A 21,811-nucleotide genomic window follows, 5' to 3' on the forward strand; every position below is an offset into this window, starting at 1 on the left:
CCCCTCCCTTATCTTGTTGGTTCTTATATGAGTGTTTGCAGAGTCTTGTGATGGTCCTGACTGCTGTTGTGCATCTGTAGGATTTGTCACTTCTGCTCCCTCCATACTAACGTTCGCTAGTTTCTTCTGCACTCATTTGGCTTCTGCACGCTGTGCCTTTTCTTCTGCTGCTCTTTTATGTTCACGCTTGCACTTGTAAAAATGCACTTTGTGTGCCTGTATCTCACCCCATCCTTTTGCTTCCATACCTACAATCCTATATAGTTCTACTTGTACTTCAGTGGGAAAGCCTTTTCCTAATACATGGTAGACAAATGGTATGTTCTTTCCCATGTTCCCCCTGTCTCTTTGTGCCACATTTCCTGAATGGACTGAATATACAATACAGGATATTCATCATGTTTCATTGTGCATGCCATTATGGCACCTACATCAGGTCTATCAGGGTACTACCTTCTCAATGCACCCCATAAAAAGGTTCAACAGTTATTAAATGAAGCCCCATCATGTGCATCACTCTTTAATTGAACCCCTGGGTAGCATGTTTGCTCCCGAATAGTGTTTGTCTGATCTCCAATTGTGCTGGTTACTAGGCTTTTAATATCTTCAGTTGCTAGGGTAGCCCCTGCTGTATGCTTTTCTATTGCACTGATCCATTCACCCGCCCCTGCTGTAAGAGGTGGTAACATCTTAATCAACTTATTCTTATTGTCAGAAAAAGACATGCCGCAGGCATGAGGAAAGGGAGAACTGTAGCATGTGGCATGCCTAGAGGAAGAATACTGTTTAATAATAATAAGAAGGAACCCAGATACAATTACATTAGAGGCTCATCTGTTTGCATTGCAGGAAAGGGACAAGCAACGTGAGAAACACTTCTGGACTGCACTTCCCAGAAGGCCTGTGTAAGCTTGAGTCTTCCAGCATAGCCAGAACCACACCTAGGAACTCCACGCCCACAAGCCTTCACTCATGCTACTGCCTTTCATGCTGAACAGACATGTGATCGAGGGGCTCCTCCAGGCTACTCTTTGCGGGGCCGAACCCTGCCTGCGCCAGCTGTAGGCCCCACTTCTCACTACAGATAAGTGCAGCGTTATACCGAATATGCGCTCCAGTGCTACTATTTAAAGAATGCTAATCATTCATGTTACAGCACAGTGTTTGGGAGGGCATGACTCAGCACAGCCTGGGGAATGTCACAGTTGCATGCTAAATCCAGAAGCAAATTGCCAGCATTGACAATCAGGGAACTTACTGCTGCATGAATGGGCTGTGTACCTTTATGGCCACATGAACCTGGGAACCCCTTTTAGTCGCAAGGCGGCTAACCGCCATTGTATGACTGCAAATGTGTAAAGCGGCTTGCCGCCCATAATATGTACAGTTGCTTCTGCTGCGCATTCTCACTGTTTTTTGGCTTGGCTTGTAGCAGAGCCTCCCAGGCAGGAGTCGGACTCCCAGACAGCGGCACGCAGAACGAACAAAACAACCGAAGCTAAGTGGTTTTTACTATTGTTTAAGACTAATGTGTAAGAGGCTATGTGCTCCCAAAATTATGTTGATTGAGCAAACTTGTTACATGCAAGTAAATGTGTTATGTGCACGTGAACGCTGCTAGGGTGCAGGAGGATAACATTAGGGAATGGTATCCACAGTAGAAGGTGCACTCTCTTAGTTTAGGTAGAACTAGGAGGCATTAGAGGGAGCTAGAGCAACTCAAGTGTCAACAAGGTGTGAGTGTGACAGTGTGAGCATGGAGTGAATGGGCAGAGATCACCTACCCCAGGAAGGGACATTGGAGTCTGGTGGTTTTCCCTAACGCCCTTTACTCATCCACAACCTCTACCTAACCCTCTACTCAGTTACCTTATTCCCCCTACCCAACCAATCCAGCAGACCCTAAACCCTCTTTGCCCAGCGGGTTGCGGTGGCCTGTGGTATTACACTCTCCCAGGTTCCAAAACCCAATGGGGAGGCAGGAGTTTGTGCAACCTCTGCGCAAGACTGGCAGGGAACTGACACTTATCCATATGTGGCCATGGTATATATTGTCATCTGCCCACTCCCTTCTGTATCAATAGGAACTGCCTCCCTTATTTTGGGCTATGATGCTTTCTAGCCTTTTTCCTTCCTCTGGCCACTGCCATAGTACTAGGCTGAGGTCTTAATTGGCTCTCCCATGGGGTTCTCTCTTCCTGATCCTCTTCAGTTTCCCATTTCTCCTCACTTTCTTCCTGCTCGTCCTCACTTTCAATTACTTCAGATTCATAGTCTACATCTTAGTGCTTTGGCTCTTCTGTTTCTACTTTTACATCTTTTATCGCTGCCTTATGCAATTTCAAAAATATTTCTCCCACTGCCCACGTTTCTGCATCTACTGTAGTCCAGGGACCCTCTCTCTTTCTTGTCGCCCTCTGCAATTCTTCTTCTGTCTTGCGTATTGCTGTTTCTAAATCTTTGCACCCTTTATTTTCTAGTTTTACTATTGCCACGTCTCGTCTGTCACTAGGTGCACCTGCTCCCCTTACTGGGTTCGATATTGAATACGCAAGGGGTTTGCATAACCTGCAGCTTGCTTTAAGGGATAATGACCTGCTACACATGGGGCTGTTGGCTACGCAGGTGCTGGAGCTTGTTGCCGACTGGATGCCTATTTCTGTAATAGTTTGGAGTACCGACTGCGCTGGTGTCAAAGCCTGTCTTATGTTTTCACTGCTTGACAGGGGCGGGATGAATGTGCTATCAACAATCCCTGTTTTCTTTAACTCTACTCTCATCTTCCTTGTATAAGTTCGACAATTCAAAAATGCTGTCTCTTCTTTAATTTGTTACCCTTATATGTGGACAGTAAATGGGTATACATGTGTTCTATTATACTCTTGTAATGCGCGCCCTCAGCTGGCCAAGCTGTAAAAATGTTTCCTTCTGTTCCTACCACCCATTCATTATTTAAGCAATATGCCCCAAGCGGCGGGGGTATTACCGACTCTGGTAATGACCCAGGCCCATAGTTAACGAAGGCCCCGGGGCATTACCTGAGTTTGTAATGCCCCCGCCGCAAGGGGCATATTGCTATTAGTACCCCGGCCCGCAATATCTGCGTGACTGTGGCACTAAAAGCATTTTTTTCTGTCCCGAAACGCTGCAGCATTTCGGGACAGAAAAAAAAAACGACCAAGAAAATGGGCGCCATGCAAAGGGAAAACGGAGTCCGTTTTCCCTTTCCATGGAGGCCATCGGGAGTGGACGCGCTGGGAACAGAGGTTTTCCCAGCGCGTCCGCTCCCGAAAAAAAAGGAGTAGAAGATAAGTGGGGCTGGAGGGGTCAGAGGGGAAGAAAAATAGTTTTTAAAAAACGTACCTTCATCCCCGACGAGGGATGATGGAAGCCTCCAGCCGTGTGGAGGCGCGGAGCGGGGATGGCCCCGCTCTGAGTCTCCACATGGCTGGAGACTGCCATCGTCCCCCACCGGGGACGAAGGAGCAAGAAGGTAAGTGGGGTGGGGAGGGCAGGGAGTAGGGAGGAGGAAGGAAAGGGAAAAAAAGGGAAAAGAAAGCCTTACCCGAGTCCTGGGCGGGGGCGAAGGCAGCCTCTCAGCCGTGCCACGCCCCCGCCGAGGACAAGCCGGCTGGAATCCCGGCCGAGAATCAAAGGACAACCCGGCGAGAGCCAATCAGAATGCGTGTTGCATTTTGCTTGACTCTCACAGGGTACTAATATATTTTACTATCTTTTGCCTGTAAGTTGGTAACTCTTTACACATGTATTCTAATGGAGTATTCATGTTTCTTCTAGATGACAAAACACAACACAACTGATCAGTATAACTTTTTGAACAGGAAACAAAAACAAAATAATGCCTTCAGCAATACTTCAAAGGGCCGCCCCCCCTATGGCGCACCCCTAACCTGCTTGCTTCAAAAACCATAAAATGTAAAATTCAATATGAATCCCAACACCAGAAAACAAAATGACAATGTGCTCCTGCGCATAACCAGAAAGGTTCTGAAACCGCACCCCTTCCCAAATGTACTCTCCACCCCAATCTATTCCCCACTCAAAATCTTATCACATTTGCCTCTGACCACTCACCAATGTAACCAAATATATGCAATTCAAGGGAAAATCACAATTCTACAACTTAGTACTGTTTTTTACCACTTGCCTCTTACCGCAGAGGAGGGTACGGTCCTCGCTAGTACAGGACCTCCCACTCTTATTTCTTAAGCAGCGCTGCCCCTCCCTACTTTATAGAAAGATGTGTACACTTCACTTACCAGGTTTAAAATGATGTGACGGCACTGCCTTGGCTACAGGAGCCCTCTTCAATGTCTACTAAAAGAAAAAAGAAAACAGCGAAATAAATCACGTGGCTCAAACCGTCATTCACGCCACGCCCGCATTTATACTCACTTCCCCATTGTAGTTCTCGCTATGGTCATCCGAAGTCTTCCAGGGATGCCTCTCTCCAGAATGGACTGCACTTGATGGGGTTGGCCGGGGCCTGGAGCAGTCCGGCAGGCCTTCTGGGTAACCACAGCACCTGCTACACCTCCTCTTGGTTTGTGTATTCTTCTGCTCTCTCTAGGCAGACCTTGCTTGTCCCCAAAGTGCAGCAGAGGAGCTCACAGCTTTCCGGAAATACCTGGATCCCCATACTCGGGCCACCAAATATGTAAGGCAAGTCCTGAGCCAAGTACCAAAAAATCAATCCAAAAATGAATGCATTAGATATGAGAATTAATTATTTTTAAATAACAGCATAGGGAGGCATTCATCTAAAAAGACATTCAACTACAAATTGTAAGATGGCCAGTTATAAAGCAAATTACAGAAAAGAAAAGACAACAAATGTTACTGTGTGATTAAATGTTCAAGTTTCTCATTGGTCGTCGTCACTTGCACTATAGGTGCTTCCTTTCCTTTCCTAACTCTATTGGCCTATTCCATGTGTGCAGAACATACGGCCCGCGGGCCAGTTGCGGCCCGCCATGCCGTTTTGGCCGACCCGCCAGCAACAAAGACTTTCCTAATGGAGGGCGGCCCGCAAGCAGCATCGGCCGCCCTCCATTAGGAAAGTCTTTGTTGTCTTCCGGGCCGGACAAAACACTGGCCCTCATTGGTTCAGTGCACAGGAACCACGCAGCTCCTATGAGCCGCGTAGTGTGTGTGTGCTGCACCAATGGAGTGCCAGCACTATGGCTGGCATGGCCAGTAAGGCTTGATGCCGGAAGGCATTTCAGCCTTGTCACGCCCACGCCGGCCGTAGTGCCAGAATCCTCGCCAGCGTTCCAGCACGTCTGGGTAAGTACATGGTGGGGGGGGCTGTATGTTTGTGTGTGTGTGTGTCTGTCTCGGGTCCGTCCTGACTGTGTTTTTTGTTTTTGTATGTATGTTGAGATGCAGAGGTGGGGAGGGTGTGTCGGGTGTGTATGGGTGTGTTTGTATTTGTATGTCTGCAGTGTATGTTGAGATGCGGGGGTGGGGGGGTGTGTTGGGTCTGCCTGAATGTGTGTGTGTGCAAGTTCAGTGTATGTTGAGATGCGGGGCTGGGGGGTGTGTCGGGTCTGCTTGAATGTGTTTGTGTGCAAGTAGATTGTGTGTTGAGATGCGGAGGGGGGGGTGTGTCGGGTCTGCCTGAATGGTTTGTGTGCAAGTTCAGTGTGTGTTGAGATGCGGGGGTGGGGTGTGTGTCGGGTCTGCCTGAATGTGTTTGTGTGCAAGTAGATTGTGTGTTGAGATGCGGAGGGGGCAGGGGGGGGTCGGGTCTGCCTGAATGTGTTTGTGTACAAGTGCAGTGTGTGTTGAGATGTGGAGGGGGGGGGTCAGGTCTGCCTGAATGTGTTTGTGTGCAAGTGAAGTGTATGTTGAGATGCGGGGGTGGGGTGTGTGTCGGGTCTGCCTGAATGTGTTTCTGTGCAAGTTCAGTGTATGTTGAGATGCGGGGGTGGGGGGGTGTGTTGGGTCTGCCTGAATGTGTGTGTGTGCAAGTTCAGTGTATGTTGAGATGCGGGGCTGGGGGGTGTGTCGGGTCTGCTTGAATGTGTTTGTGTGCAAGTAGATTGTGTGTTGAGATGCGGAGGGGGGGGTGTGTCGGGTCTGCCTGAATGGTTTGTGTGCAAGTTCAGTGTGTGTTGAGATGCGGGGGTGGGGTGTGTGTCGGGTCTGCCTGAATGTGTTTGTGTGCAAGTAGATTGTGTGTTGAGATGCGGAGGGGGCAGGGGGGGGTCGGGTCTGCCTGAATGTGTTTGTGTACAAGTGCAGTGTGTGTTGAGATGTGGAGGGGGGGGGTCAGGTCTGCCTGAATGTGTTTGTGTGCAAGTGAAGTGTATGTTGAGATGCGGGGGTGGGGTGTGTGTCGGGTCTGCCTGAATGTGTTTCTGTGCAAGTTCAGTGTATGTTGAGATGCGGGGGTGGGGTGTGTGTCGGGTATGCTTGAATGTGTTGGTGTGCAAGTGCAGTGTGTGTTGAGATGCAGGGGTGGGGTGTGTGTCGGGTCTGCCTGAATGTGTTTGTGTGCAAGTGAAGTGTATGTTGAGATGCTGCGGGGGGGGGGGTTGGAGGGGTCGGGTCTGCCTGAATGTTGTTGTTGTGTGCACATTCAGTGTATGTTGAGATGTGGGGATGGGGGTCCGGGTCTGTATGCATGCATGCTTGTGAGTTTGTTTGGTGAGTTGGGGGTGGGGGGCTCAGGTCTGTATGGATGCATGGTGTATGCATGTGAGTTTGTATGGTGAGTTGGGGGTGGGGTCTGTATGGGTGCATGGTGTATGCTTGTGAGTTTGTGTGCTGAGTTGGGGGTGGGGGGTTCGGGTCTGTATGGGTGCATGGTGTATGCTTGTGGGTTTGTGTGCTGAGTTGGGGGTGGGGGGTTGGGGTCTGTATGAGTATGTATGCATGGTGCATGCTTGGTGGCATGGGGCATAGTGTTTGCATGAGGGGTGGGGGCCATGGTACATAGTGTTTGCTTGAGGGGTGGGTGTCTTGGGGCATAGTGTTTGCATGAGGGGTGGGGGCCACGGGGCATAGTGTTTGGTTGGGGAGTGGGGGCCATGGGGCATAGTGTTTGATTGAGGGGTGGGGGCCTTGGGGCATAGTGTTTGCACGAGGGGTGGGAGACATGGGGCATAGTGTTTGCTTGAGGGGTGGGGGCTATGGGGCATAGTGTTTAATAAAAATTAGGGGTTGAAAAAGCCTCCTCCCACGCCACGCCCCACCGCGCCTACCGCCCCAGCCACATTTACTTTTCGGCCCACTATAGCCGTCAAGTAGGGTACTTTCGGCCCTCTGTCAAAATCAGTTGTGCACCCCTGGCCTATTCTAACCTCATCATTAATTGAAATGTTAAACAGTTAGCTCATTTGCATTGAGATCATATCCTTTCACGTGTTTTCTATTTGCACAGCCCCCTTTTAAACACGTATCAGTCGAACCCAACCTGCAATTGGTTGTTCCAGGAGGAGTAAGTGTGGAGTGAATGATTAAGTAATTTCCAACCAACCCCTATGTGAGTTGTCACAGTGTAACATTAAAATTATAACTTTCATATCCTTTCCCATTGATCTAAGCGATTGGCAACATCTTACTGTTCTCACCATTGTGAACTTGTTCATCGTCAGTTCACTTTGCAACTCGTTGTTGGAAATGTTACTTGCATGTCCTTCCTTTCTCACAATTTCATCTGTCCTGCCTCTGACCTTACCTGCTGGGTCTTAGCTGCTTGCAAACCTCATTCTCTTACAATGGCATGGATATGCGTGTATATATATATATATATATATATATATATATATATATATATATATATATATATATATATTTATTTATTTATTTGCACTGAAAAAACTTTGTTAAAGGGACGTTATGGATAAGTTGCACTAATAAAAACCTATGAAATTCAATTAAAAAAACTTTGTTAAAGGGACGTTATGGTTACAAGTAAAACCGAAAAAGCAACCATAACTAACACCCAGGACATCAAAGAGGTCATCACAACATTTCATAGGTTTTTATCAGTGCAACTTAACCATAACGTCCCTTTAACAAAGTTTTTTCAGTGAATTTCAGGGTTTTTACCAGTTTTTACCAGTGCATGCTAATTTTCTACAACTTACAAATATCATACTTAGCCTAATATAGAAATATTTTTGTCCAATTTGCAAAGTTTCACCTTACAACTCTGCCATTTGCCACCTTCTAGCATCATTTTTAACACTTCTATACACTTTTTGCAACTTTGTCCACTGTTTTTGTGTCCGTCGACGTTCGCGAACATCTGAAGTCAGTGCTGTCACACCCCTGGAGTATACACAACTCCTTCCTAGCCACAGAAGCCAAATGGAGTGACCCCTCCATCCTTGGTTGACACGGACTCCTGATTTGGGAACACACAGGTACCTCGAGGCAGCCTAAGGGGGGAAATGGGTTAGGGAGAGGTTGTGGATAGGTAGGGGGTTTTCAGGGAAACCAGAAAAGCGGAAGTGATGACATACAACAAAACCAAATAACCGTAACAAGGCTTGCCTTGCCAATGGAGCTATTAGTATTCTTCATAATTAGAATAGTCACACAGCATTCTGTCAATGCCTAGTTTCATGAGGTACCAACAAACATAAGCACAAAAGCATGGAATGGGAACATTAACACATGAATACACTGAACTCCTCTTGAAAACGCTGAGCATGTACTTCTTAATTAGCCATGCACTCAATGTGTGCCCCAGAGCACCTACCCTGACACCTGACTCCACTTAATACATTTAAAGCAACTATGAACGTGATAATGGTTTCACATGGAAATAACATTGAATGCAGCGACAAACAAACTAAACGTTGCTTCATGAAATGCCTGGGGTATCAGTGCTTCCCCTACTGAATGGAAATTCAGATTGAGTGCAAACCTGTTGCCTCCACACACATACGCATTGGCCCCATCGTTGAATGAGTGCCTCTGATCGTACCCAGACCTTTGTACATAGTTCATTGAAGTAGCGCAGAGAGAACCCATGTTTAGTTTAACCTCATAACAAATAACAGCATTAGCACCCGCTGCATGTTTGTCATAAGCTCCTTACAAACGCGCACAACAAACATTCAACAGTTCACTTATCTGAGGCTTGTTGGGGCTAGTCGGCACCTCCTCAGGCAAAGAGTTTTCAGCGTTGCACGGCCTCGGTCGTACACTAATCTATGCTCCGAACGAGCTGCAAATTCACCGCCGGGCCCGGGATGAGATGGAAAGTTACCGGACCCCGTACTTCAACCCAGAAGTCTTCCGCGTGCTCCGCCTGAACAAAGATTCCTCCAGCCTGTGTCACGCCATTAATCACCAGCAGGCAGAACGGGCCGGGAAAGTCTTTATATAGCAGTTGGCTGCACCTGATTGCTTCTGTAGCCAACTGACAAGCAAATGTTCATGTGGATTGTAGTTCCAAAACCCCTTTTTACACCAAACACCTGTTAACACTGTTTCATCCAAGGACCCAAGCCCTTTTTCATCACATTTGTGGACCTTCCAAACAGTGTCACGTGGCCACACTCTCGCGTGCGGCATGATGACATTTTTGCAAACAACGTCTGCACTCCCCGATCTGGTCCGTGCTTCACGGACAGTTCGGAATTGCATTTTCTATTGATCTAGGAACTTTCAAGCTCAAAATGTACCCCTTGCACAGCTCCTACACCCATTCTTACTCATTATCCATTAACAATCTAGTACAGAGCACATACTTGGAAGAATATTAGCAACTGCTGTTTATCTTAAAAATGGCATCAGCTACTGCCATCCCTCCTCCCCAAGAGCCACCACCACCAGCTGGAGGACCTACACAACAAAAAAAGTGCAGTACTTTCAAAGACAATGAAGAAGACCAAGAAGATGAGGTAGAGGAAGTGCCTACCTCTAGCCCTTAGAGAGAATCATGGGTGTGGCAGTTCTTTACCACTGTTGGGAATGTACCAAAGGCTAAAGCTACCAAAGTGAAATGCACTGAGTGCAACGTTGTACTCAATCACGGACTACCTGGACAGTACAACTATGGGACCACCTCCATGCGCCGCCACACCCAATCCAACCACCGCAATGCTCTCAGAAAGGCTGTTCCTTTCTTAGCAAGTACTAGGCTGTCCTCCTCCACCTCATCTTCCTCAACCAGTACTGTAACCACACAGCCAACTTTTGTGGGAAACAAAATTCCACCAGCTACCTTGCAAGCAATAAAAGAGGCTGTTGATCCATAGCTTTCAAAGACAACAGTCATCTGTATATACTGCAACACACCACTCTGCAGGGGGGAGCAATTTCAAAGTGCTTTTGAAGCTGTAATCAAGGAGCATGAGAAACATTTTCCCCTTAGTTGTAACACACATGCAACATCTTGCCCTGGTCACCTCCCCCTCCATATTAGTGCTTGGTGCCTCTTCCCTCATTTCCCTCCTCAACTTACGTCTAAGCTCTCATGCAAAATAAAACTTACAAAATAAAAAAAAGGTTCCTTGGGGAACCACCTTTCTAAAAAATAGAACATAAAAAAATCTTACAGACTCCATCTAATTTACATTTCTTAGTAAAGTACATGGACTCAATAAGATTTTCCAACATTTCCATTAGCATTTTGTGTTATGCTAATGGGAATAATGTTGCGTTCATTCCCTGTTGCAGGGACTGGAATAGGGGTAACGGCCCGCCAGCCCAAGTTATCAGCCCAAGCGAAGCGAGGCCAGATAACGAGGGTTCCGGACAGTTACCCCCCTTCCAGTCCCTGCAATGAGGGTTGAAGGCCATTAGCACCCCGAATTGCCAAAGCTGTAACCCGGAGTGCTAAAAAAAAAGATTTTTCTTCCTACACCGGGACGTATCCCACTGTAGGAAGGAAAATCCTTTTCCAAGATAGCCACCATGGAAAGGGAAGGCAGTGCTCCATACAGAGCCCCTCTTCCCTTTCCATGGCGGCCTGCAGAAGGCAAAGAGAGACCCTATAACCATATTAAAACAAGCACATTTATTTCTCTTTCAGACCTATCCCAATTTCGAAAAACTTTACCACAAAGCCGGTCCCTCGTGGACATGGCCACTTTATCCCCATTGGTCGTCACTCATGGTCATGGCCAGTAGCCAGATTGTCCAGGTCATGACATTATGCAACGTCTCGGACAATCTGGCCACTGCCAATAGCCACAGGCTACACCTCAGTCACCAAAGGTATATCACTGTTTTTTGTACCTACATTATGACAAATGTCAAAGAATAAAACACAGCCACATTTTCAAAACCATGCTTTCAGGTACTTTCCAATGCTCCTTACACAAGTTTGCTGGAAATCCGCCCATATTTTATTTTTTCAAAAGTGTCAAAATGTACGTACATACAATAGTCACATAACTTAGCCCCCACTTGACAAAATCCATTGAGACTTTGCACAAACCTTCAAGGTTGGGTCTCTAATCATTCTGATAACTTTTGTCCACATTTGTCAAATGGCAACAAAGTTATAAGCCATCTAAAAATGTTGAGACCCCCCTCTAATTTAGCACCTTCTTGACAAAATTCCACCAAACAAAATCCCACCAAACATTGCAAAAACATGTATATCTAGACCGAAAATCATTTTGCAAACATTTGTGCAGATTCGTCAAATGGCACCACATGTATATGTCTGTACAATATTTTAGACCCCCCTAAATAACCGTGTGAGATTTATTCAAGAACTTCTATGCAAATCACTAATTACTAATTAATCATACTTCATGGGTGAGAGTGTTTTGCATGGCTTCTCTCTTAGCAATTGGTGCTCTGATGGTGCAATTCATCCTAAAGAGGGAAGTGTTGCACCTTATTCATTCTGTCTCAACAAGCAGGTTTTTACACTGTGTATTGCTCTATTCCCACTGACTAGTGACCTTCATTATAATACATTTTTGTGTGCTACTTAAAGGAATAGTGCGCTCAAAAATGGTATTGTCCCAATCGTTCGGGCATGTGGTTTTAAGCAAACTGTGAATGATCATAAAAACATTTCCTATGTACCTTACCTTAGTTTTCCGCACTTTTACACATGCGAAATCAACGAGCGGGGCACAACCATCAGACAACATCAGAGTTGCTTTTCTAATCGTTTCACTGTCTTTTTTTTTGGGTCGCCTGTGACTCGTTTTTGCTCTGTTCAGCGATCTTCGTTGCAAGGAATCCCCTGCGAACAGATACTTATACTAGCATTACTATTGATTTCAATCGTTACTTGCGGTATAATGGCAACAATATAGCCCTACCAGTACGAGCCAGAGTATTCTGAGGCGGAATTAGTTGATAGAGAAAGATGCAGAAACGATGGGGCATAGGACGACAGTTGGGAAGACGAATCACTGCATCCTGAGCCACAGCCTAGTCTATGTCTGTACAATATTTTACAGGAAGACGTGTGGAAGACGTTTCCACCTGGTTTACCTGTAATCGAGGTCATGCCAACCGAGGAGGAGAACTGCCGCTGCAGAGAAAACTCTGGATGCTTGGCCAACATATCGGAAGAAGACACACCGCTGCTATGCGTTACCAAGCTGCATGGCTTCAGGGCAGTTTGCCTCACAAGGTCCGTGTTGAGGATTATGATGGTGCTTATGCACGAACTTCACGCAACAGTTCGCCCTCGCAATCCAAGTAACAAGTAAGTGTACTCTAGATGTGATGTCACTTTGAACACTGAGGCCACTAACATTTCTTGTTTGTTTCCTATATTGTCGTGACTTTGATCTATCACTGCCAAATGAATGTAGTCTGCCAATTGAATACATTTCTCACGCTTTAGGGGAAATCAGAGTGTTCATGTTATTTGTCGTTCACGTTCAACTAAGAAACAATATTTCTCTGTGCCCCAACGTTATGGATTGCATGGGTGTTCACTTTTGTAATGTTTCTACACTTCAAAGCCCAAGTTGATTGATCCATGAAGTAAAATTTTACGGGCAACTATGCCATAGGATACAGGGTGCATTTTCAAGTAAGGTTTGTACACTTATCAGGTTAATTTAAATACAGTATGTGTGCTTCTCTTCCACAGGTGGTACAGGCTGGGTACAGGCTGGGGGCCTACCGTTCATTTACATGGTGGCTTTATGGGAAGCTTGGATTCCACGTTCAACGAGTAATACACGCCTGTGTCGTTGGAGCCATTTGCTCCAAATTCCCCGGTGACAGAGGACAGTACAGGGGATTTTCCCACACTGTGCTGCAACCCGAAGTATACGATGTGTAGTATATTTGCGCCATCAACATCAGCAACAAAATAAAATGCAAAAGAGCTTTTATGAATAGTTGTTTAGATTTTTCAGTGAATCAAGGACACACTCACTTTTCTATGAGGGACATGAAAGAATGGTTGGTGCCCTTTTACGCTCACCTCCTCTGCAACAATCCATCGCCCCTCTGCTATCAATGGCAGTTTGCACCCATGGCTGTGCGCTCCCAAGTAGGATAGCAGGGTGGGAACGGCCAAGGTGCCGAACACCATGTACACTTCAAAGGTATCTCCCGGACAGGGGCCATTGTTCACATGGCCTACCCAGACCCAGTGTCTCCAGACTCCCCTGAAGCAGACCCCGCCCCTGCAATCCACATAAGTGTGTCTCCCTTCAGCAGTGTTCCGACCCTTTTCTACATGCCTCTTGCCCATCTACCCTCCCCCCCTCCGCTATCAATGTCAGTTTTCACCTGTGGCTGTGCACTCCCAAGCGTGCTGGCAGGGTGGGAACGGCCAAGGTGCCTAACACCATGTACACTTCAAAGGTATCGTCCGCACAGAGGCCATTGTTCACATGGCCTACCCAGACCCAGTGCCTCCAGGCTCAGCTGAAGCAGACCGCGCCCCTGCAATCCACATATGTGTGTCTCTCGTCAGCAGTGTACCGGACCTTTTCTGTATGCCTCTTGCCCATCCATCCCCCCTCCACTATCAACGGCAGTTCGCACCTGTGGCCGTGCGCTCCCAAGGGGGCTGGCAAGGTGGGAACAGCCAAAGTGCCAAACACAATGTACACTTCAACTGTATCTTCCGCACATGGGCCATTGTACACATGGCCTCCCCAGACCCAGTGTCTCCAAGCTCCCCTGAAGCAGACTGCGCCCCTGCAATCCACATAAGTATGTCTCCCTTCAGCAGTGTTCCCGCCCTTTTCTGCATGCCTCTTGCCCATCCATCCCCCCTCGGCTGTCAATGGCAGTTCGCACTTGTGGCCGTGCGCTCCCAAGGGGGCTGGTAGGGCGGGAACGGCCAAGGTGCCAAACACCATGTACACTTCAAAGGTATCTTCTGCCCAGGGCCATTTTTCACATGACCTACCCAGACCCAGTGTCTCCAAGCTCCTCTGAAGCAGACTGCACCCCTGCAATCCACATAAGTGTGTCTCCCTTCAGCAGTGTTCCGGCCCTTTTCTGCACGCCTCTTGCCCATCCATCCCTGCTCCACTATCAATGGCAGTTCGCTCCTGTGGCTGTGTGCACCCAAGGGGGCTGGAACGGTGGGAACGGCCAAGGTGCCAAACATCATGTACACTTCAAAGGTATCTTCCATAAAGGGGCCATTGTCCACATGGCCTATCCACACCCAGTGTCTCCAGGCTCCCCTCAAGTAGACCCCGCCAGAAACATGTCACACATTCACATACACACCCACTTTTCTAATCCTTTATAAACCCCTTGATATATCTGGAGAACATCCCTGAGCACTGGAAGTCAACTCTTGATCAGGCTACTTGTTCTCCTGCTACTAACTCCCCTGCTTGCTGAATCTAACTGTTTGTTAGTCAAGGTAAGGGCAGGTCACCTATTACCTTCAATATATTCATCTCTTTCTGATCTTAATATGTCTATCTAAAAAGTCGATCCGCAGCACACCATCGAGGGGGGCAGGAGCCCAGCCTCCAGAGAGCCCTGAGCGGCCCCCATCACCCACAGCCCAGCCGCACCTCGGATTGCCTCGGCACCCTGGACACCAAAAGGGTGAGGCAACCACTAGCTGGATTGGTCCAGCAATATCTTCGGTATGCGCATTAAGCATACTTTGCTTTGATCCCCATCGTCGCTCCGAACCGCACCGTGTTGCAGGCACTGCCTGACCTTGTACACCTCTTCCGCCTGACTTCAAGATGGCGGGCGCATCGCGGCACCAGAACGAGGCTCTGGCCGCGCGGCTTCGCAGCTAGGCAACTGAAGCCTTTTATCCTTCTCCTTCTGCCGGCAGGCGGAAACGCCGGCCACCGACAAAGGCCCACACCAAGGCCCCTGTTTGCCCCCTGCATCTTCAGTCGATCCGCAGCACACCATCGAGGAGGGCAGGAGCCCAGCCTCCAGAGAGCCCTGAGCGGCCCCCATCACCCACAGCCCAGCCGCACCTCGGATTGCCTCGGCACCCTGGACACCAAAAGGGTGAGGCAACCACTAGCTGGATTGGTCCAGCAATATCTTCGGTATGCGCATTAAGCATACTTTGCTTTGATCCCCATCGTCGCTCCGAACCGCACCGTGTTGCAGGCACTGCCTGACCTTGTCCACCTCTTCCGCCTGACTTCAAGATGGCGGGCGCATCGCGGCACCAGAGCGAGGCTCTGGCCGCGTGGCTTCGCAGCTAGGCAACTGAAGCCTTTTATCCTTCTCCTTCTGCCGGCAGGCGGAAACGCCGGCCACCGACAAAGGCCCACACCAAGGCCCCTGTTTGCCCCCTGTTCACTCCATGGCGCTTCAAGTGGCAGACTAAGAGTAACGACCATTCGCTCAGCACCCGCGGACACAGTAGTGCAAGGCACTATAACTCATAAGGTAACTTCGAAAATAATGGTCACTCTCTAACTCACTGTGAATATGATTGACAACAACTGCAAAGCCTCGCCCTAATCAATGTACAATATCTACCGAATCTACATCATGTGCCTAACATGTGTCAGATATGACATGCTGCTAATCTGTTTCCTTGCATGAGTACTAAATCTGTATTAGAGCTACACTATGTTCTCTTGCTATCCAGTCAGATTTACACCAATTGTCGTATTGCTCGAATAGCATCTGATATCTCGAATTTATATGTATCTAGACATGTTGCCAGCTCTCGAATCTAGTCATATTTAGACATACTGTTCAAAGATTTATACAAGATGTATTCAGCCAACCTGCGCTATCTCTAACTCTGAGATACTTAGACCTACTGCCTTGTCAAACAGAGAAGCACTCAGCCTGCTGGCACGAGGTGACCTTAGTTAGCAACCTTGTGCCTAATTCATTGTGCAGCCTCTCTCCCAAGCTCAAAGGGCTTACACACGTTGCCTTACTAGCACCTATTCAGTTAAGACCTCACCTCCAACTCTATTTAGAATGCGTCTACCTACCATAAGTTTACACGCCTCCGTCCTCATCCTCCTAAACCTCGCTACTTATTGTAAGATGGCACCACAATCGTCCACATTGCCCCCTCCTTCTAGCCTCACCAACCAGACTCCACCCCTTACAGAGCCAGCCAACTTTCAGCTACTACCTAGTCTCCCCCGTACTACCGTAGACAGAAACCTAACACTTAGAGCTAGACTAGCCAAAATTTATGAGCCACTGGCCCGATCGCTGCCTACCTTACATAAATCCTCAAAGCAGTCGCCCCAACTCAGCCCCAATATTAAAACTGCTAACTTACATCACAACCTCACCTCCAGCCCCATACTCATACACCCCTGCCAGAGTACACCTGGACCAACTCAAGATAAACGACACACAAGTACTACTGAGAACGCAACTACCACTACAAATAAAGTCAGCCCTAAAATCAAAGGAGGCTTGATCAATGCTAGATCCTTAGTAGCACATGCTATAGAAATAGCAGACCTGATCCTCAAAGACGACCTAGACTTCCTGGCTATCACCGAGACCTGGTTACACCCTGCAGCAGGCCCCATGATCATGCTAGCAGTCCCAGATAAGTACACCATCCTGAGGCAAGATCGCCCTAATTCCAGAGGAGGGGGTGTCGCTATTATACATAAACTCAGCCTACCCATGAGACTTGCTACACCCAACACTGTCCAATCCTGCGAAAACCTGTCAGTCAAAGTCCCACTCAATAACACCCAAACACTTACCATACACCTAATTTACCGTCCGCCAGGACCCATCAGTACCTTCGATGAAGACCTTAACGCCATCCTAACTAGTAATCTTAAAACCTCATCTCAAGTCCTCACCTTGGGGGACTTCAACCTAGGCTACAACGACCCAGCAGACCCTATATCTAATTCTATTGCCACCACCCTTGCTGAACTAGGCTTCGCGCAAAGAAGCATGGCCCCCACTCACTCGAAAGGTAGAATACTTGATTGGGTGGCCGATTACAACTGTGTAGCAAACATCACCAATATCTCACCGTTAATCTGGTCCGACCATCACCTAGTCTCGTTCTGGCTAACTACCGATAGACCGACACCCACGCCTATCACAACAGCCCCACCTATTCTCACCAGAAACAAGAAAAACATTAACGCAGAAAGACTCATCCCGAACCTTCTCCCCATACTTGATTCACTTCCGGACAACACAGACCCAGAGATCCTAGTTGAGGAATATAATAAAGCCATGGCCACAGCACTGGACCTCATCGCCCCTCTCAAACTCAGACCCAGCAAACAGAAATCACACCTCAACAAATGGTATACACCATTCCTCAAAAACTTGAGGCAACAAAAGAGAAATTGCGAGACTACATGGAAAAAATGTCCCTCAGCTGCTAACAAACTCAATCTATCTAAAATAACTGCACTCTACAAAAAAGAAATATACATGGCCAAATGAACTTCCTTTGACTCTCGTATATCATCTGCCAAGTCCAATATGAAAGAACTCTTTTCCATTCTCAAAGAAGTCGAAACCCCCATACTACCCCTTGATACCTGCACCACTGATCAACGCCTCTTTCACCACTGGCTCCATCCCCACGAATCTAAAACAATCCTGGGTACTTCCATTACTAAAAAAACCTACTCTTGACCCAGCCATACCTACCAATTACCGACCTATAACAACTGTTCCCTTTTTACTAAAAATCCTAGACAAAGTCGCCTACGTTCAAATACAGAGGCACCTGGAAGAACACCACCTCCTAGGATCCAGACAATCAGGATTCCGCCCTCAACATGGGACTGAGACTGCACTCATCGACCTGAAAGCTCAGATTGACACACTCAGGGACAAAGGACAAGTTGCCTTGCTCCTCCTCCTTGACCTTTCTGCTGCTTTCGATCTGGTCGACCACTCTGTCCTATGCTCACATCTCCACACAGCAGCACACTTCTCGCCTGAGGCCATCTCTTGGATCACCTCATTCCTTAACGGTAGAACTATGAGGGTCTTCTCGCCCACAGCTGCAGCAGATCCCATACCCATCACCTGTGGTGTACCACAGGGCTCCTTCGTCTCCCCTACACTGTACAACATATTTACCAAGCCCCTTTTCGATGATCTGGATCATCTTGGTATCACCTACACTAATTATGCAGATGATACTCAGATCCTCCTTCCGCTTTCTGGAGATTATGGAAAGGATTTGGCCTTGCTAAATAGGGTGTACATCATCATCCAGGCATGGATGGCCACTCACGGACTATGCCTGAATGATGAGAAAACAGAGCTTATAATCATGGGCACAACACACAGTCTAAGGAAACTTAGCCCGGCCTACAACTCTTTCAAGATAGATGGGAACAACATTAAAGTTGGACAGGAGGTTAAAACTTTGGGCTTCTACTTAGACTCTAACCTCTCCTTCAAAAGACAACTGAGTTCACTGGCATCCTCATCTGCATACACGTGCAAACTTATCCGCTCAGCTAAACCATTTCTGTCAGATACCAGCTGTCTTACAATCGCTAGAGCCCTTATACTATCCCGCCTTGACTACTGTAATGCCCTTTACCTAGGGTCCTCCAAGGCTACCACTAGCAAGATACAAACTCTCCAGAATAACGCCCTGAGAGCAGCCCTAAGGATCCCCAGAAGAGAGCATATATCAGGACTCAGTCAACAGAACAATTGGCTCTCCACCAGAGATAAAATTCTCCTAAAAACGGCCTCACTCACCTACAAATCCCTTAACTATGCCGCCCCGATCTACCTTATTAACAGGTTCCATAGACAAGTTTCCGCAAGACCCCTCAGAACGGCTTACAAAGACTGCCTCTCTGTCCCAAATTACAAACTCGCCACCATAGGAGGTAACAGCTTCCCGGTAAAAGCAGCCAAACTCTGGAACACTTTGCCCCCTAACCTTAGAGGAGACATGCCCTACCTGAATTTCCGCTCTAAGGTCATCTCTTGGCTGAAACTGAAGGACCTCCCAGACAATTAAATGCCAAGGTTATTCCTCATGTGATCCGTACTTGTATGCATGCCACTTCTATTGTGTATATATTGTATATATTGCTTGCTTTCTCTGCTGTTCTGTACATTCTCCCTACGCCAATTCGTACTTTTACACCTTGTAACCAAGTTTTGCATATTCTTGTACATGCTGCGCCCTGATACCCCTGGGTATAACTGCGCATTATAAATAATAAACTAAACTAAACTAAACTATTTCAACCGAATGTACCCAGTAGTGTAATATTCATTCATCTCAATGCCTTTACCATTGGCCAATGTTTCAATCTCAATATATAGCACATTTCATCAGTGTCCATTGTAATAGAATCGCATCTTTCTTGGACCATGTCTATAAGCACGTTTCCTTTTGATGCATGAAAGTACATTCAACGGATGAGTAACACGTTATGATTAGCGTCATATCAATCAGTTATGTATGAAAGTTAGGCCAGTGTATATTCGACTATGCTACACAGTTTTTGCTTATTTGACCAAAACCAACATTGCATAGAAAACTGTGATATAATTCCATCAATCTCATGCATACAGTACAATTTCTTTGTAATTATTTATACTTTTCTATACAGATCTTATAGATTTTTCAAGAATGCCTGCTTGTATGGTTTTGGGTTGCAGTTCTAGGAGCCATGTCAAAAGTCAGGGCACAATCCTGCATACATTCCCAAAGCATATTGATTTAATTAAGAAGATGGGTCAGATATTGTGGTTCTGCAGTGGACGAGATTAAAGGTAGAGCCCAGGCTGTCTTGGGAGACTTGAGGGCCCATCGATTCCGAATCTGCAGCCTACACTTTACCCAGGATATGTACGACCAACCGAAGTACACAAAAAAGTGTCGACCCAGATTTTTTCGTAAATTGCTTCCAAATGCAATTCCAACTCTATTGATGCACACCCTGCCTCAAGTGAGTCCCCGATGATAATTTAGCTGTAGGCGGTGGGGTCCTGAAAAGGTAACTTCATGAACGGATTGGTGCTTTCAGTGTAAATTTGTCTTATTACAGTTTGCATATTTACCAGATTGTATTACATTTTCCAAACCAAAGACACAGTTGAAGGTCAACTCTTATCAATGGTACTTGGGAAGTGAACAACTGGAAAACGTTAACATGGAAAAAGTTAACATGTATAAATACCTGGATGTTATGATCTCCAACTCTTTAAGAAAAAATTATAATGATTCTGGAATTATTCAGAAATTACTTCCTCTGATCGCCCAGGTGAGGTTATTAATGCATAAATATGCAAGGTTTTCTTATTCCCATATACTGTTATGTTACAAACAGAAATTGATTCCCATTCTTACGTATGGGGTCGAAACGACATCACCCAAACAGCGTAATTTTTGGGATGTGCTAGAATCCAAGTTCTGGAAAAGAATCCTGAATCTTCCTATGTCTATGTCGAAAGCAATACTGCGGTTTGAATTGGGTTTGACATTTATGTTTTCACAAGATCAATGGAAAAGATGTGCGCTTTTCAGGAAATGTTTGCTAAATATTGGTTCTTATTATGTAGTTGGAATATTAGCTTCTTATCTGGCAACTACAAACGATTCTTATCCAAGACATGGACGCAGAATATTTTAAATATTCTTGCAGATTCCAATGTCTCTCTAGATATATTGCTTCATAATCCTGTCAGAGCAAAATTGAAGCTATTCCAAATGGACTGGATTATCATGATTGAGGAATGCTCAGAATGAAAGATTTTGATATAACTACATTTGGTCACAAAAATTTGGGAACCATGGCTGGTTATTTACAGAAATATCCATCACCGCATATGCGCAACCAATACCTGCGCTTTAGATGTAACCTATGGCATACTAGGTCAGTCTTGGCAAGAAGAAAACTAATACCAGAGAGTTAAAATTACTGCAGATGGTGTAGAGTACAATCCCAAAAAGAAACCTTGAAGCACTGTATAATAGAATGTCCAAATCTTGGTGACTTGCGAAAGAAATATTTCGCCAGAGTCACCTCGGTATTACTTCCTATGAATCAGTCTGACGCTTGGAAATGGTTATTCTCGACCACTAACCTATCGGTACAAATTTCTACTGTTCAATTTTTGAATGAATTGTTCAAATCTGAAGATGATTGAATAAGTAAGTTTATTAAGAAATATAGAGACCTATATTGAATGAAAAATGTTATTGTATATATGGTACATATATGTTTGTTTGTTTGTTTGTTTGTTTTATTACTTATATTGCGCACCAGACCCAAGGGTAACCGGGCGCATTTTATACGACAGCTCAAAACTTTGTTACAAGATCACATGGCAAAAATAGCAAAAATAGATCAACAAGAATAATATACAACAAAATATACAGGAGTATACACAAAATATACAGGAATATACAGCATGTGGAGTGTAAAAGCATGTGTTTACGGTCCTAGGC

The 21,811-nt window shown here is 46.4% G+C and overlaps 1 long non-coding RNA gene across 1 annotated transcript in view; it reads right to left on the reverse strand.

The window, feature by feature from the left end:
* LOC138452897 (uncharacterized) overlaps positions 1 to 21,811 on the reverse strand; it is a 357,311-nt gene that overhangs the window by 18,504 nt on the left and 316,996 nt on the right. Inside the window, exons 3-4 of the long non-coding RNA XR_011260325.1 lie at positions 4,417 to 4,690; positions 4,281 to 4,338 (exon numbers count right to left, since the gene is read on the reverse strand). This is a non-coding gene — a long non-coding RNA (uncharacterized lncRNA). The remainder of the gene's footprint in view (positions 1 to 4,280; positions 4,339 to 4,416; positions 4,691 to 21,811) is intronic.

This window comes from Ambystoma mexicanum, chromosome 1p (assembly GCF_040938575.1).
Source record: "Ambystoma mexicanum isolate Mex_15411 chromosome 1p, UKY_AmexF1_1, whole genome shotgun sequence".
Taxonomy (NCBI): domain Eukaryota; kingdom Metazoa; phylum Chordata; class Amphibia; order Caudata; family Ambystomatidae; genus Ambystoma; species Ambystoma mexicanum.